This window comes from Strigops habroptila, chromosome 1, assembly GCF_004027225.2.
Source record: "Strigops habroptila isolate Jane chromosome 1, bStrHab1.2.pri, whole genome shotgun sequence".
Lineage (NCBI taxonomy): Eukaryota > Metazoa > Chordata > Aves > Psittaciformes > Psittacidae > Strigops > Strigops habroptila.
The window spans coordinates 21,424,265-21,440,980 of record NC_044277.2 but is presented as its reverse complement, the minus strand read 5'-3'; the positions used below and the strand labels follow the sequence as shown (position 1 = coordinate 21,440,980).

General features: G+C 41.4%; 1 protein-coding gene and 1 long non-coding RNA gene across 3 annotated transcripts in view; one reads left to right on the top strand and one right to left on the bottom strand.

Annotated features, from left to right (window-relative positions):
- The window catches only part of RNF19A (ring finger protein 19A, RBR E3 ubiquitin protein ligase), a 57,742-nt gene extending 42,633 nt beyond the window's left edge, over positions 1-15,109 (bottom strand). Inside the window, exons 1-2 of one of the 2 annotated variants that reach the window (XM_030480870.1) lie at positions 14,958-15,109; positions 11,902-12,054 (exon numbers count right to left, since the gene is read on the bottom strand). The gene's annotated coding sequence lies outside the window, so the exon portion shown is untranslated. The remainder of the gene's footprint in view (positions 1-11,901; positions 12,055-14,957) is intronic. The other variant, XM_030480861.1, reaches the window with a different exon arrangement.
- LOC115605841 lies at positions 14,831-16,189 on the top strand. Its single transcript, XR_003990743.1, has 2 exons — positions 14,831-15,033; positions 16,005-16,189. It is a non-coding gene; the product is annotated as an uncharacterized LOC115605841 (long non-coding RNA).
- The last annotated feature ends 527 nt before the right edge of the window (positions 16,190-16,716 follow it).

Sequence of the window (16,716 nt, the reverse complement as noted above, 5' to 3'; positions counted from 1 at the left end):
AAAAAGCCAATTTCTCAGGAAAATGTCTTTCCACAAAAAATTAAAATGGCAGCCAAAAGCTGGATTATTTGACTGAGGATGTCACAGTACCTTTTAAGATGACTAACTGCATATACAGAGGAACAGAATCAGGTTATAACCACAACTAGGTACCACACCAATCCCTTGAATTTCAACTTTGGACTAAAATAATTTTCCCCCATAATCCAACTAGTGTACAAGGGGGAAAAAAACAAGCAGAACTGCATCCTGAGCAGGTATGGGTTTTGTGAAGCATTATTAAGCTTGTAATAGAATCCCCCTGGAACATGCTGGATGTCTTTCAGCTGACACTGGTATCCAATTCAGTGATTTAATCCCAGACTGCAAAGCTTTCACTGGCCACCTGCAGGGGTCAGAAATCATTGTGTCTCCCCAGCCCAATGCCTAACTTCTGTCCTCTCCCTGTCTGGACTGGGGAAGGGACTTGGATTTGGTTTTGTTTTGTTACAAAGGCAGAGGGAAATTTGACTTCTTGTCAATCACTGTATCAGCTACAGGAGAAAAAGAGTATTCTGATACTCTGCATATTGCTAAATTTTCTTAAGATACCTAAGCAGGTAATGTACAGTCAAACCAGGTGGCTCAGAAGTGAATTCCCTTTGTTTTCATATACAGCACAGGGTGAAGTAACTCCCTGCTATTTGCATATTCCCCTCTGATTACATATAACACCTAAAATAGGCCACACTTTTTATCAAGATCACTGAATTAAAGAAAAATATCTAATATTGTAATAGCAACCCTATTATGCAAAACAATTATTTTTACTCTAAATCCTTTTTTCATCATTAAATGCCTCAGATATATTAATTAGCTATAAATTAGTTTGCAACCACAGCTGGCAAGAGGGGAGATTTTTCAAACTGATGCCTTGGATGTCAGATGCTCCAGTAACTCAAAGTTCTGCCTTTTAAAGAGAGTATTAGTATATCATTTTCGGCGAGGAATGTGAGCTTACTCAGAGTTAACTATTAACTTAAAGCTTAAGAGTGTTAAACCAAACATATAGCCTTGAAGCTAAAATTTTAGGGCCACCTAAATATACATTAGTATTTCAGTTTTCTAACAAACGTTTTCTTAAAAAACACCCTTCCCAAAACACCAAACACAGGATGGAAAGCAATGTACTTTATTACAATGTAAGCATACTAACCTACTCTAACCAATACCAAGCTTATGAAGAAAAGCTTCCTTAGAAAAAAAAAAAAGGTGACTTGATTCTAATGTAACAAAGTACATTTTTATCTGCTGTGACAGGGATTCCTTCCCAATAATTTAAAAATTTTTATGTTATTTAATAATATGCCCTGATTAAAAGCAAGAGGAAGTCAGACCAATTACTGAGCTAGAGCCAGTATTTGGTATATAAAACATAGTCCTTGTATTCGTATGTAATTTACAACTGGTCTGGCTTGTCAATAAGAATAAAATATTTCACTCATCATAGACTCAGAAAATGTTTCTCCCATCTACCAAAAAACTGCTGTGAAGTAGAGCTGAACTGATAGAAATCTTAAAAATTACATTATTTCCAGGAGATGAAAGCGCTGTATTACAGAGCGTAGGATTAAAGGAGCACACTTTAATAAAAAGTTTGGATAATAGACCAGAACAAAAATAAAAAGCATCAAGTTTTTGAAAATGTTAAACATACACTTACAAACACAGCACATACACTCAGCATCCTAAGGGGACAGGGGAAAGTGGCCCTTACAGGTCAGATTTGCAGAAGAAATCTAACCAAGACGGAATTTCAGAAGCATTTAGTACTGTAGTTATTGTAAGAACAATGAAAAGAAATGGGTGTTCAACACTTCTGAACATTTGATCTGTGTGTATATATAAGCTTATTTGAAGATCAAATATCTGCAGGCATCCTAATTAAGCAGCCTTTGCCAGTAAAAACTATGTTTTAATTATATTCCTCAAGCAATGTCCTGGTTAAGCAGAGCATGAGAACAGATGCTATCTAGTCTATTTTTGGGATACTCTAGGTAAGGAGTCATTGAAGAAGAAGAGACACTGCCCTGCAGCCTCACTGCAGAAAAAATTATCTGTATTGCCTCTTCTCATCCAGGGAGCTCATTTCCAAGGAGGACTTTTCTTTTTACATCACCATAATAAAGATAGGCAACAGATGAGAATAAATTCAGTAAATCTTTTCCAACATTAATTCACAAAACCATTTTGGTTGGAAAAGACCCTCAAGATCATTGAGTCCAACCATTAACCTAACACTACCAAGTGTACCCCTAAACCGTATCTTTAATGTAACCTAACTCAAGGTGCCCTATACTAATAATTCTTTTCCTATAGAAGACCCAAGATGAAAATACCTTTAGATTTATACACATTAATGAAACATGTAACAAGGTAAAGTATGTTTGGGTTTTACTCATTTAAGAAAGGAAAGTGAAGTTATTTCACTTTTGAAGGAAGTTCTTTGAAGTCAGGAGCTTTGCTGTTTATTTGAAACCCTTTATTTCCTCTTACAGTTCCAAAGAAAATAGTTACACAAATACATTAGAGGAAGCAGGTGTATAATTTCATTGAAAAGCTATTTAAGTTTCTTAAAAAAAAGCAACTTTATGTCAGCACAGGAGATCTTTCAAACATTTAAGTTACCTGCTGGAATATACACTTTAATATTTATCTTACTACTTTACAAAAGGAAAGCAACCGCAGAGTTATTCCACAGTACTAGCAAGCACTCTGCTCTATGGCCCTGAGCACAAAATTAAACAACCACAGTACCAGGAAAACACCAATGCCACTTCAAGTTGTAAATACATGGAGAAAATCCTCAACATCACTACAATTAAATAGTAAAATACCTAGGGATATGACAGTTATAAACAAAACCAAAAACCTTTAAGCTTGACTGCAGAATTCCATAAGACACTATGGTGTTTTCCAGATGCCCTCAGTTTTAGTTCAAACTTACTTATTGTATAAGCCAGTTAGCACTTAAGTTACAGTAACACCTGGAGTTAAGACTAATTAAGATATATATAACTTTAAGAAACATACTTTAGTGGGGAAAAAAATACATTTACAAAATTATATTAATGTGCAGACAGGCAACTTACAGGGGTTTAATATTTTAATATAATTTCCTCCAACAACGCACGAAGCAACCTGATGTGGACAGAAACATAGCAGACAAGTTCTACAGGAATGTAGATAGATAAGAAGTTATTTTCCTGCATTTTAAAATGTTGAATGTTAAAGGGAATGAGCCTTCTCCAATGCCCAGAGCAAGATGCTCTGGTATACAGGGGCTATATGCTCAGGAAGCTTCACTACGTAGTTGGAGAGTCCTACAGATGAAGCCCTACTGAACTAGCCTAAAAGGTTTAAATTAGTACGAGTAGTTGCGCATGCTGTCTCTGTTGTGGGTTAACATGCCTGCCACAGAAATTCAGAACAGGGCCACCTTGCACTCTTCAGATGTTCAGTTTAAAGGGCCTATAAAATAGGTTTAAGCTATATCTCCATATTAATGGAAATAGGGGCATTCATTTCATTATATTGATGGCTGCAGGTGAGTAAATTCCAAGAGGAAGACATTAATAAATAGGAAGTGGTAACAGGTTTAACATTTTAAACCACCGTGGCTATTTGCTAAATTAACAATCTCCTTACGATAGCACCTAAGCTTCCAAAGTAGCTTCCTACACTATTCTGTGGGACTAACTCTCAAAAGGCAATCATTTACCAGAACTTACTCTACAGGCCAGATACCAGCAGCACAAAAGAGTGCAGCACTCCTACAAAAGGCAGCAGCAGGCTTAAAGCAAGGATGGATATAGCACTTCATGGTTAAACAGCAGATGTTATGGGGGAGGAGAATGTAAGCAGACAGTCAGATTAAGTCAAATTGGAAAATATAACCATGCTACTGAAAACAAAAGCTAAAGTAATAAGAAGTTAAATTCACTGTGACTCACCTCATTTTTACAGTCAAGTCATTCATTTATTTCAAAAGACAATCATTTCTTGTTAAAAGAAAGGCTAGCAACTCTATCATTATGACTGACTGACGCTTCCCACTATTTCCAAAGCTGCTCAGAATCTTCTCAGGAAAACTGGGCTGAAAGTTGTGTACTACGATCTTCTTCAGCACTCTTGTTTCAACCAAACTACTTAAGCCAATAACAAATAAAACCCCACACATCTTAAACACAACACTTTAATGACGAAAATCTTACATAAGAAATAAAAAACTTTCCATATTTCCTCTGAAAAGGTTTAGCACAAGCACACTTCAAAGCTGGAATTTGAATTCTGGCCTATGTATCTAGGATGTACATTTTATCAGCCTTCCAAGCAAGGCTAATATAGCAAATATTGCAAGTTCTGGGGAATGGGAGAGGAAGATAAATGATTTTCAGCAAAAAGCATGTATTTCATCTGCTAAAAATCTCTCCCAAACTTGATCCAGCCTGGAATCAAACAGGTTCTCCCACTTCCAGGCATACAGTATGCTGGGTCAAAGTACCAGAACATAAAGCTAGGAAACTGACTTATCCTTTCTAAGATCCCACTACAAAGTAGCAGCAATGTAGAAAATACTCTAATCAAACAGCGGAGGGCAGGGGGGGCGGAGCAGGATTCAACTTATGGAGAGAGGAGGGGCCAGGGGGAAATAAGTAAATAGAAATAAAAATGGATATAGTCCAAACTTGCTTAGACACAATCCTGAGCAACCTGACTAGGAGTAGCCCTGCTTTGAGCAAGGGCTGTGTTCCAAAAATCTCTTTCAACCCAAACCATGCTGCAATTCTAACAACAGTGGAAGTGGTGGCTGCCAGAAGGGCAACTGAAGTCTGCACCAAAACAGGAATAGGATGGCTGAACTCCATCAGAGTGCTAGAGAGAATTTAAATTAAAAAAAAAATAAATACGGATCACAGAGTGAGGAGAGGGACAGGAGCTGTTCAGGGAAGTAATGTGGGAACTCTAGCACAAGTAAGACACAACGTATTTCATGGAAAACCCAGTGAGGCAGGAGAATAGACTAGCTGATCACAACACTAGAAGAAAATGAGCTAACAAGCACAGAGGAAAGGTAAGAGAGACCCTAAAAGAGCAATTGAACTGGGAACAGAGAGGGAGCATCTCCAAATGACAAGAAAGATAGAGACATTAGATTAGGTATTGAAAAGGATATGAGTTTGGATTGGCTAAGATAACTTCCTAACAAAAATCCTAACTGACTACACATGAATAAGATTTGGATAAAACACTGTGAAGTATGCAGAAAGTAAAAGGTATGCTGCTAGCGACAAATAAAAAAAGCAGCGAAAGCAGCTTGTACTGTCAAAGCATGGCTTCCTCTAGTGCTCATCCTCCACAGTCCAAAGACATCCATAAAACCCTCTGCATAAGCACATGGATCATACTGTCTAGGGTTGATCCCTACAAAGCATGAAAGAGTATTATTAGATACCACTAGCTCAAATAGCAGCAGTCTGCCTAGCGAGTAGCTTCTAAACCTGCTGATATGATTGCAATTATTATTTTTAACAGCTAGGAAACAGCACACAAACTACATTAGAAGCAACTTCATAAAGTAAACAGAATTGAGCCCTGGAGTGTGGAAATGAATGCTGAAGAACATTATGACAGTTAAACTGCATGGCTCTTACCCCTTTCACCCTACACAATATTTGACAGGTTCACATTTAATCAGGTCACTACTCAGTATTTTATTTGTTCTTACTCATCATGCCCCCTATCTAATAAATACCCCCAACATATCTATAGAGAGAGAGATATATAAAAAACAAACCTGCATATAATGCTACATTGAAAGCAGGAATTGATTTCCTCATGGGCCACTGCAGAGCACTGGTATGTTAGATTAATACTGCTGAAATAGTCAAATACCACATTCATCCCACTGAAGTAGCATGGGTATTATCCCTATTAACAGACACAATATTAAAGCATATGATTAAGGATGGATTTATTTACCAACCTCAGGTGCCTGATCCAAGATACCAAAGAACTTAATTTCTTTCAGGCTACATTACATAGCAAATTATATGTTCAAAGACACCTGCAGTATCAATTCTGTACACACACACACACACACCACCCCCCCCAAACAAGTAACTACCACTGATAATACATAGCCAGGACTCAGATAGCTCCATCAGGCATGAAGAAAATCTTCTAAGTTTTCTGCTTTATTTTCATTATATCTCCAAACTTATTCAAAGGAAAAAATTGCCCTAGAGACTAGGTTTATTTCTGCCCAACCTAGATGGACTTCCCAGTGGACAGGGCAAATGTATTCTAAAGAATGCTTCTGCAGGAAAGAAAAAGAAACCAGAAAGCCACAGCTGTGTAATTAAGGACTACAACTTAATAAAAGCAGGCACAAAAAGTAAGCAAACTATGGTTGCTTTTTCAGCCTTAATTCTGGCATTTCTTAACATTTGAGAATTTTACCTGAAACCTTAAAACGACAATAAACTGCATGCAATGGCAGAATCAGTTTCACTTTATTGACATGTACAATCCTTCACATTACAAAACCAGGGCAAATAAGCCATCTAATTGCTGCTGAAGCCATACCCACCTGTTTCTAGCATTTCTAGTGCACTCACTATCATGGTTTCTGAGAAACAAAGTTGAACTACCAGCATCCTGAAGACATCTTCCTTGTCTTTACACTAGAAAGAGTTCTTGTATTCTACACACTATTAAAGCCTGAGCTGCTCTTCACCTTCACAATGCAATTTTGCAGAATGCCTATTACAGAAGTTAAAATTACTGCAAGTATGTACACAGTTAGACAATATTTACTCGGAGCCATACTGCAGTTAACTCCTTTGATGACCTGACAGTCATATGATAATGAAGGTACATCTAATAACCTCCCTTTTTGAAGGGAATCAAATCAAACCAAGGTTTTATTTTCCTTACCAAATAATGCAAAGCCAGACATATTCTGCTACTAGTCTACAGCAATACTGTACAAAGTAAGCACACATTTCAGCTGAACTTCAAAGGTGAATAGTTCTAACTTCAAAAGGACTACATTTTACAGAGAGCTTCAGTACCTACACTGCTTTTTTACAGACGAAAGCATCCATCTACCGAAGCTTTCCATGAAGTGTTGTATTTTTGCTCACTCTACAGCCAACTGGAAGTTCCCTCATTTCAGAGTTCTAATTTGTTCTTGCACTGAATGACTTTTAGCCCATAAAACTGTTCTTCTGCATACTCTGAAGAGGTGCATTTCATGTGTTTCAGGAGGAACACCAACCATATCAAAATACTTTTTTTTTTTTTTTTTTTTTTTAAAACTTTCAACCAGAGATTACCAAAGGCAAATTTACAGAAGGTTTAAAAGAATGTGTCCCATGAATGCAGCATACTGTGGCTCTACATGTATTGTGCATATGCCATTTTCCATGTAACGCCTTTAAAATCCATACAGTGCAAACATCCCCACAGCTTGCGGGACATAGTTCAGGTTGAAACTGACTTATAAATTATTTGTTATCCTTAAAACAGAAAGGTAATATTGTATGACCTTTGAGATAAGAAGAAGGATATGATTATAAAGCCCTAAATAAAAAAATACAGCAATACTTCACACCTCAAACAACAGAAAAAAAAGCAACAATGAAAACAAAACCATGTCACTGTCTTCATATTCTACTCAGACAACACTTCTTGTCCTAAATCCAGCCACGATATTATATTGATTAGGGCAGGGTGTAGGAGGTGGAAAGAAACCATTTTCACTGCTTACTGTTTCAGAGAAAAAGCTGCACAGGACTGAACAGGATGCTTCTATTTCTTAACCCATTCCCCAGTAAACACCACCTCCTTGCAAAGCTTCAATTCAACAGCAAAAGATAAGGTATAGTATGTGCCAGATATACCTTCTCTACTAACTAAATTAACACTGAAAACAGGAGAGCTTATTCTGCCTTTTTCAGACAGGCAGGTAGCATGTAATCCTAATAATCAGGATCTTTCTCTTTGTTTATCCTTGTTCGCTTTTCATTAGTTAGTTACTCCATTACCTAATTCATCTTGGAATCATCTTTAATTGTTAATAACGGAAAGACTCGGGAGTCCTGTGTTGAGCTTACAGGGCTCTCTTCTATTCTTACCCTGGTTGAGTTTCTGCCCGGTGTCACGTCACAGAAGGCAAAGTCTACTCTTCTGCAGCTACACACCACTACCAAAGACAAAGTCTGAACAAAAGCAAACTGCCACGTAAAGGGGTAAAAAGTGAAAAGCAACAGCAAATAGGAAGAGGAAGCAGAAGAAAGGAGGAAAAAGGTAACTAGTTAGGCAGGAACTCAAGGAAAATACTTCTGGTCACGAGTTCAAAAATTCTTCAATCTAAATGGAGATGGCTTAAAACTATGGTGATGCAAAATTAAAAACAAACAAAACAAACAAACAAACAAACACCACAGTGAGCACAACAGCTCTTTGCAGATTTCTTCTTTATGTTGCCCCACAGATAAACCTGCACCGACTGCAGAATCCTACACTTCAGGAAAGCAACAGCCTGGCTTCACAGGCAATAAGCAGTGAAAATCCCTTTGCTTAAAAAGGACCTAGAAGTTTGATACCTCCATCTCTGACCCTGAGTAAAAGGGCTTCTGGTCTCCCAAGATGTATTTTTAGCTGTGTCATATAAAGGAAAGCTTGACTCTTTTTTTTGAAAATGCAAAGTCAATCAAAAAGTAAGTATCAGATACAGCTTCACAGGTACAATGAAACTGAGAAGGCAACTGCTCTTCTTGGGAAACTGAAGCAAGGTCTTTAATTCAGGAAAAAAAAAAAATTTTAAAGGCTTTATTCTGTTTATATTTAACTTAAGGTAGAGGAACACAAAGTCAGAACACCTCCATCAGGACACACAGAGGAGAAATCTTTGATAAAAGTTATTTTTCCAGTACACAGTCTAAAAATAAAGTCTTAACCTTGAACACAGTTCATTTGACAGTCACATTTCTTTGCATTGATCAACGTAATATAGCATGCTTATTATGAAAATATGAAAGGCAGACCGGAAGTAAGATACTTCCCCATGGCTGACCTTAAGAAAGTTTCTCAGCAAGCTCCACCTTTACCAGTTGGGTGGTCTCACTACAGCCACTATTTATTCCCTTACAGATGTTCAGTTAATACTTACTAGAACATATACTGTCAAGGTACAATTAGAGCTTGATACAAGGAAGAGCTGCAGCACCAAATATAGACTGAGCATATGGCCCTCAATTTTCAGGTCATAAAAAGCCCAAAGCATTCATCAACTATCTAATTCACAGAATAAAGCCTTTTATTTCCTAAAATAGGTGTAAATGTTTCTTCTGCAGATTGATACCGCACTAGATCTGCCAGAACATCCCTCCCCTTGTCCAGTTTCACTGAAACATACTGCAAGTTCTGTGCACCATGTACTTTCAGCAAAGGAAACATGACGCATGTAGGCATGGCACCACCGGTAGTCTTTTCCTCTGGAATGCAACCATTATGGTGCCAAGGCAGGCTCTTATTTGCCTAAGAGCAGACAGTTAACAAGGCTATTTTATATAAATATTTAAAAACAAAACCAAGCTGTAGCAACACTACTGCTGTGATGTCATCATATCTAAAACACTAGCCAGGCAGCATTGCAAAATTTTCATGCCTCAACTATAATCTTCAGTCCCACCTGAACATCTGCTGTTCAGCAGATCTCCCAAGGTGCAGAACCACTTCACACTCCCTACAAACCATTTCTTGAAAATATAGATGAGGTAAGGTAATTGTCTCACCAGAAATCTAACACAGGGCACTAAACGGTATAGCTGGAACTGTCTTACAGATTAAGCATTTTCAGATAAAAATAGAGCTTAACTCTGTGGCTTGCGGAGTTTGGTTTTATGTGAAAAACCTGATCATTAACTGAGGAACTTAAAAGTGATACTTTCATTTATTAAGGATATGCAGCATCAGTGAAACACAATGAGAACAAAGCAACATGATTCTTACTGCAGACAGCTTCCCCAGAGTTAGTTTTTTTGCTGAAGCAGTTCTTCATTCACTAAATGGAACAACTGAACGGGACAGCCAGGGGCTCCAATTTAGAATATGAGCTCTAATCTGCCTTACGGGAGTAGCTAAAGGACCTATGGAAAAATGTTTAACAGTAATTTGTCTTAACTATAAATGGAAACAGAACTGACACAGTCCCACAATGACAGTTTGTGCTGAACAATAACAGGATACTTGCATTAACAAGAGTTGTGTTCTACTTAGGAAGCAAAAACAAGTGACTATACCAAACTGAATTGGTATAAACATTTATTTCTGCAAGATGCCCTTCAAATGTCTTGCTGAAGACATCATTAGGGGATATGCTGGCCTCTAAAGAGAGGAAGTTTTAATGCCTGAGGAAACACCTGTGTATATGTAACTTTTATTTAAGCTCATTTCATTAGGTCTCTTTGCTAAGTTGCTTTAAGTTAAAGCAACCCTTATATCAGTTTTCCAGATTGGTGCAATGTATCTAGATGTGAAGTGAACCTGTTGGAAACTCACCCTTTAGAAAAGAAAAAAAAAGGAAAATCTACAGCTGCTTGTCTTGTAAACGGCAATTACAGCTGCAGTGTTCTGACTACCCGTCCAACAAGATGCTAGTAAGTCACCCAGCAGGTAACTGACTTCAACCCACAGTTAAAGAGTGGAAAAGCCGACAGCAAGCTTTCCACTGGGGAAAAAAAAAAAAGTAACCTAAAATTGAAGTACTCCTACTTTTTCTTATTTCATGGATAAACCTATAGGTAGGGTTAAGTATGAGACAACTTCTATGAAAGTGAAGCAAAACACAGCCAAGGCCCTTCTAACCTACCTTAATGTGAAAAGACCTAAGGGTGACATCACAAATGACATCTCATGACTTTTTTTCCTTCTCTGAATTCTACTCTGAAGAACTCAAAAGACTATCCAAAGCTGGTATAAGCCACATTCACAATAGGAAGAAAATTTCTAGTACAGCCCTGTAATATTCCAGTCCCACATAACATTCACAGCTCTTTTTAGACATCCACTGCTTTATTTTGGATCCTTGAGTACCCACACTGAAAGAAAAACAAGCAATCCACACCAGAGAAGGACCAGCAATCAAAACCAAGGTAAAGCACAGTTCTGCAGTGCCTGAGAAGTGCCAGAAATGTACATGAAACAAGCAGAGATCACTGAAGAATGAAGACTAAGCTGCCTTATGACTCAGAGGAGCGAAGTCTCTTCACAAAGACTCTTCTCATCAACTAAAGAATAAACTTACAAGAAAATCTGAGATAATGAGGTGAACATTAGTTAACAGAAGTTTGGAAGAAACCCATCAATCCATAAGTATCAGCAATAGACCAAACACCTACTTATACAATAACTTATCACAAAGCACTAAGAAATAAAATTTAAAAAGAGTGCCTGAAGAAATCTTCTGAAGTAACCTTCAAAGGGAAGACTGAAATTCTACTCTGAATTCTACTCTTTAGTTAAAACTCACAGTTATTTGGATTTTTATTTGAGCTAAAGCAGAGCACACAATAGCTGAAAACTAATCTATACACAACACAAAAAGGTTTTAATTTTTCGTTAAATATTATTTCACTGAAGATTTAAAACACAAACTACTAGAAATGAACTAACAGACTAAATCACTGATAAAACTTTCACTTGTGGAAAAAAATTAGGAACATTAAATTAAAAAATAAATGTTTTTGAGGTACTAATACACCCTCTTCCATATTCTTCCTATGGTGGGGGGGATCATACACTGCAATACTACTAACAGCAACCAGTTCTCTAAAGCTCAATGTAACAATTTACCTTCTTGGTGGAAGTCTACCTCCGGGTGCTTTTAGCAATGTAAGATCCAACACCATTCTCAGTATCTTCAAGCTGTGTTTCGGACACCAATGCCACCAATGCAGCTACACATCTTCCATCAGTTAACACGGAAGGGACAACGGAAACTTAGAGCTAAAACAAACACAAAAAGAGAAAAATCTGAAATCAACTTCTTTATGGATAAGCCAGCGTTAGAATTAATATTTTTACTAGTCCTTCAAAGAATCTTCTCTCATCTTAAGAAGGAACCAGACTGACTTGCAACTCACCTACAAGGCAGAAATCACTCTAAGAAGAGTAGAGCCTAAACATGTATCCATCAACTCGGTTTAGTCAGGTGGTACAATTTATTCTACTAGGCTCGTATGTGGTGTTTACATACAACTCAGAAAACAAATCACAACACTAATTACGATGTCTGACTATGGGCCAGAATAAACTGTCCTCACAATGAGTATAGTTGTATTTCAGTGTTCAAAAATCTTTCTTAGCACTTCCAAACTGGGATTCAGAAGTCTTGTGAGAAGATTTAGGCATCCTACTTTGTTCCCCTGGAAAGGGGGGTGGGGGAGGAACTTTGTGAGAAATACTGTAGCATGACTAAATAAGGATCAAAAAAGCCCAAGCAAACAGGAAAAACCAAAACCTGGACTGGTTAGGAAGAATCCCCTGCCCACTGAGCAAAATCAGTCTGAAGTTTTTGTCAGGCAGAGTAGCAGCTAAATGCTGGTAATTAATAATAGCAAAAAAAAGTATACACATTTTCCACCACAAAAGGCTCTACCCAACTGCCAAAAGAATTCAAGGGCTTGTGTTCTTTCACACGTTGATAATATTCACATAAACCGAGTTTTCCTAATGCATATATTAATGCTGGCTGTGAATCCCATAGCTGAGGGAGTGTTAATGATTCATTTACTAATAGAGAGACCAGGATTTGTACACACTACAAAGGTAAACAAATACATCTGTCAAGCATCTTCCTTCCTCCTGAGCCTCAGCAAGCATAATTAATCAAAATCTGATGATTGCTCTACGTAAGAAATGTGTCATTTGTCTGATAGATTTAAAGGGAAGAGAAGAAAACCACACATACACATTTCAACTCCCTCTTTCAGAAACGATGATCTGATGCCCTCAAACTCAAAAACAGCTGACAACATAACAGCTAGAATTCAGCACTTTATAAATGCTGAATTGTGTAAAACACAGTCGAAACTCTGGCACACTTCAAGAAATATGCATACAGAGTTATGCATATGGAAGCCTTTTAGTGGACTCATTTTTAAGAGTTGTATTATTGCCATTATGCAAAAGTGAAACTTTCGTTTTCGTTTTCTGACCCAAATAGGTCTCGTACACATGCAATTAAAAAAAAAGTGCTCTCTCAGCTCTCTGAAAGCTTTAAGTGTAAGCATTTAAACGTTTACAGTTAAATAATGGCAAGATTTTGGAAACTTCGGTAATGTTACACTGCCATCATTTCTAAGCATGCAAGTGAATTCTGTTAGCTAGGCAATTCAGAATTTATACTTCAATTTAACCTGGATATTAAGCTGAAAACCTTCTTTTCCAATAAACTTAGTAAATAACATTTCAGCAGATACTGAAGTGTGGTTCTTTGGCTGACAAAAAGAAGAAAAAAAAAAACCCCACAGCCCACAACTTTGAAGGAAAAAAAAATATTTTTAAAAATTATCAGTAGTTTTGTCTACAGTGCAAGACACGTCTTCCAAACTGCCCTTTGCTTTTTATAAATAACGCTGTCCTTGATGGCAATTGAGATAAAACACTAATCAGTACCAATGCCAACTACGGTATTTTAACAGAAACAAGATTTGTTGTGCTCCTCACGGGGAAACACAGGCACATTTCCAGTAAGCAACCACAAGGGCATGAAGGCTTCAAATTTTGATTTCTGTGCTCAGCAATAACTGCATTCTAACTGCTGTCCCTTTGGCACATCCCCATAACTCTGCTTCACTACTTTCTCTTTGGCAAAGCCCCATTTCTTTCTGTCAGAGAGCACTGGAGCAGGAGGGGAAAGGCAGAGGGACGCCTCCCCTTTGCCAACCGTCACCTCCTCAGCTCACGTACACTCACGCTGGATTTCAAACTGTTTGTTACCCTTTTTTCCCCATCCTTCCAAGATGCGCCTGCAATAGTACACTGCTAGGTGGAAAACTCCCAGCTCTGCAGAAGGACCTGGGCAAGGAAAACACTCGGCAAGACACTGGCTACCGCAACTGCTTGTGTCCCCAGCGCCTTTACAGCCGAGATGCGATACCCCCGGCCACTCGAAACGCCTCCACTCCCCCGATTCACCAGACCTGGGGTGGACGGCACAGCAGAGAGAGATAACTAGAAACTCTGGGAGGCGAGTGTGCGAACCCTGCCCCGTTCTGCGCCGAAGGCCCGGGAGTGGCGAGCACTGCTCTCCCCGTGCCCTGCAAGTTCAAGTGCGAGAGTCCCCAGGGCCGCTGTCGGGCAGCGGGAGCGAGGCGCCCGGCGAAGGGCCCCCCGCGGCGCCGCGGCCCACCCGGGCGGGCGGCAGCTCCTCCCCGCACACCCCCACCCGCCGCGCCGAGGCCACACGAAACCCACCCGTCGGCTCCCCCGCTACGCCAGCCCCACCCGGGCCGGCCGTGCCCCCCTCCTCCGCCACGGCTCGGGGCGGGACGGCCCCCTCGCTCCGCCCGGGGGGAGCCGAGGGGAGACAATGGGCGCGATGACTTCACCCTCCAGCAATGTGAGGAGCAGCGGCGGACGCCGCCGGCTTCCCCTCGGGCCTCGGGACACCCCTGGGCCGCGGCTCCCCCGGACGCGGAGGAGATCCACCCGCGCCCTCTCCCACCCGAGCTCGGGCCCCCGCCCAGAGGCGGCTCCGGCTCAAAGGCTCCGCTCCACCCCTCACCCTCCGCCACGCTCAGGGCGGCGGCTGCCGGCCGCCGGCGGAGGCCCGAGGCGGGGGACGCCCCGCGCCACTGCCGGGCCCCTCCGCACCCGCTGCCCCGCCGCGGGCCCACCCCCGGTACCTGCGAGTCGGCGGGAGGAAGCGGCGCCGTTCCTCCCGCCCGGGCCGGGCCCCGCGCAGGAAGCTCCTGTGTGTATGTGAGTGTGTGTGTGTCTGTGTGTGTGAGGAGCGGAGGGGGCGGTGCTGCGCGGGCGGGGCGGGGCCGGGCGGGGCGGGGCCGGCTCTGCCCGCGGCGGGGAGGCGGTGCCCGGGTGGTTGGTTTCCGCGACGCGCTGAGCTCACGCGCACGGCGGTGCCGCCTCCTCGCCCTCTCCCTGCGGCCGTTGAGGGCGGGGCGCTCCCCTCGGGGCGCGGGGGCCGGCGGCGCCTTCCCCTGCCGCAGCTCCCCGCCGCGCCTCGGCTCGGTCTGACCCGGCCCGGCCCGGCCCGGCCCGGCCCGGGCGTGCGGTGTCCGCTCCCCTCTCCCCGGTGGTGCTCAGGTCGCTGGGCCGGTGCGCGCGGACTCCGCAGCGCTGCCAAGAGCAGCGGCAACGCAGAGTAATTATTTACTGTTCCGCGGGCTCCGTTCCGGTTAAAATGTGAAAGTGCACCGCGAGGAGTGACCTATCGAGGCGTGTCAATAAGGTTATGACGCTGATTCACTCGCCGAAACGGCAACGCGCTGATTCCGTGCTACAAAATGCAGGCAAATCTTTTTTCACCCCCCTCTTTGACATTTGGAATGGATTTTGCCCAGCAGCCCCCAACTTCCCTGCCGTGGCATGTCCCTGCGCCCCGTGGTGAGCTGCAGCCAGCCCCGGGGGCCCCCCGGGCGCCGGTCCCCCGCTGTGGTCCCAGTCTGCCCCGCGCTGTGTAGCTCACCCGACCCTAGCGCTCGGTTTTCCGTCTGCTTTTACTACCGACCTTCGAGCGGGATTCCCTGTGTCCGCAACCCTTAGCTGCTTAGCTGTCTTAGCTGCTGCCCCCTCCCACAGTCTGCTCCTGACCTCTGCTTCTGGGCCAGCTCCGGACCCCTCTTGCCTGTTCTCTGGCATGTTGTAAGAGCTAGTTGCATACAAAAACATCACCTTGGTTTTAAATAATGTGGGGTTTTTTCCCCTTTCTTTAGTTAATCATTCATACTGTCTCATGTCATCCCTGAATTCTCTGGAACTGGAGTTTATCCTATGGTGCCTCCGCTAAGCTGGTATGAAACCTGAAAGCTCACTCTGGAAAAAGTTATTGATTACTCAGCCTGCATTTACCGTGTGCAAATATTGTAAAATGAATAAAATGTACCTTGCTTTTCCTGTGCGATTTGCAGTGTACAGTCTGTTAAAGGCTTACATGTATACCTACCTTTATTTGTGTGCATAGTTCCATTTAAGTCAATAGGACTACTTCCAGTACATCAAATTAAGAGTGAATACAAGTCATTCCATGGTGAGATACTTAATCTGAAATGACAGAATAGGCAATTACAGCAAACAGGGTGGGGAAGTGGAAAATGAGGGTAACAGCAATGAGATTATACTGGAATTTTGGTATGTTGTGTACAAACCACAGCAGTTCCCTTATGCTAAAAGGCAGTAGCTAGGTAAGTTACTTAGGCTCCAGTACTGCAAACACGTACATGTAATTCAAGGCGTGTAAGTGGTGCCATTGTATTCAGATGGATAAGATATGCAGAAGAATATACTGTTTGCGCAGGGTGACGTCTTGGCCACTTTCTTACATATGAGATTTGGTACAAAGAAATGGAATTAGAGAACTGAAGTTTATAAAATGAGGGGAGAAAAAGGAGAGGCAAGAGTGGAAGTAAATGATGGAAAGAAGATGAA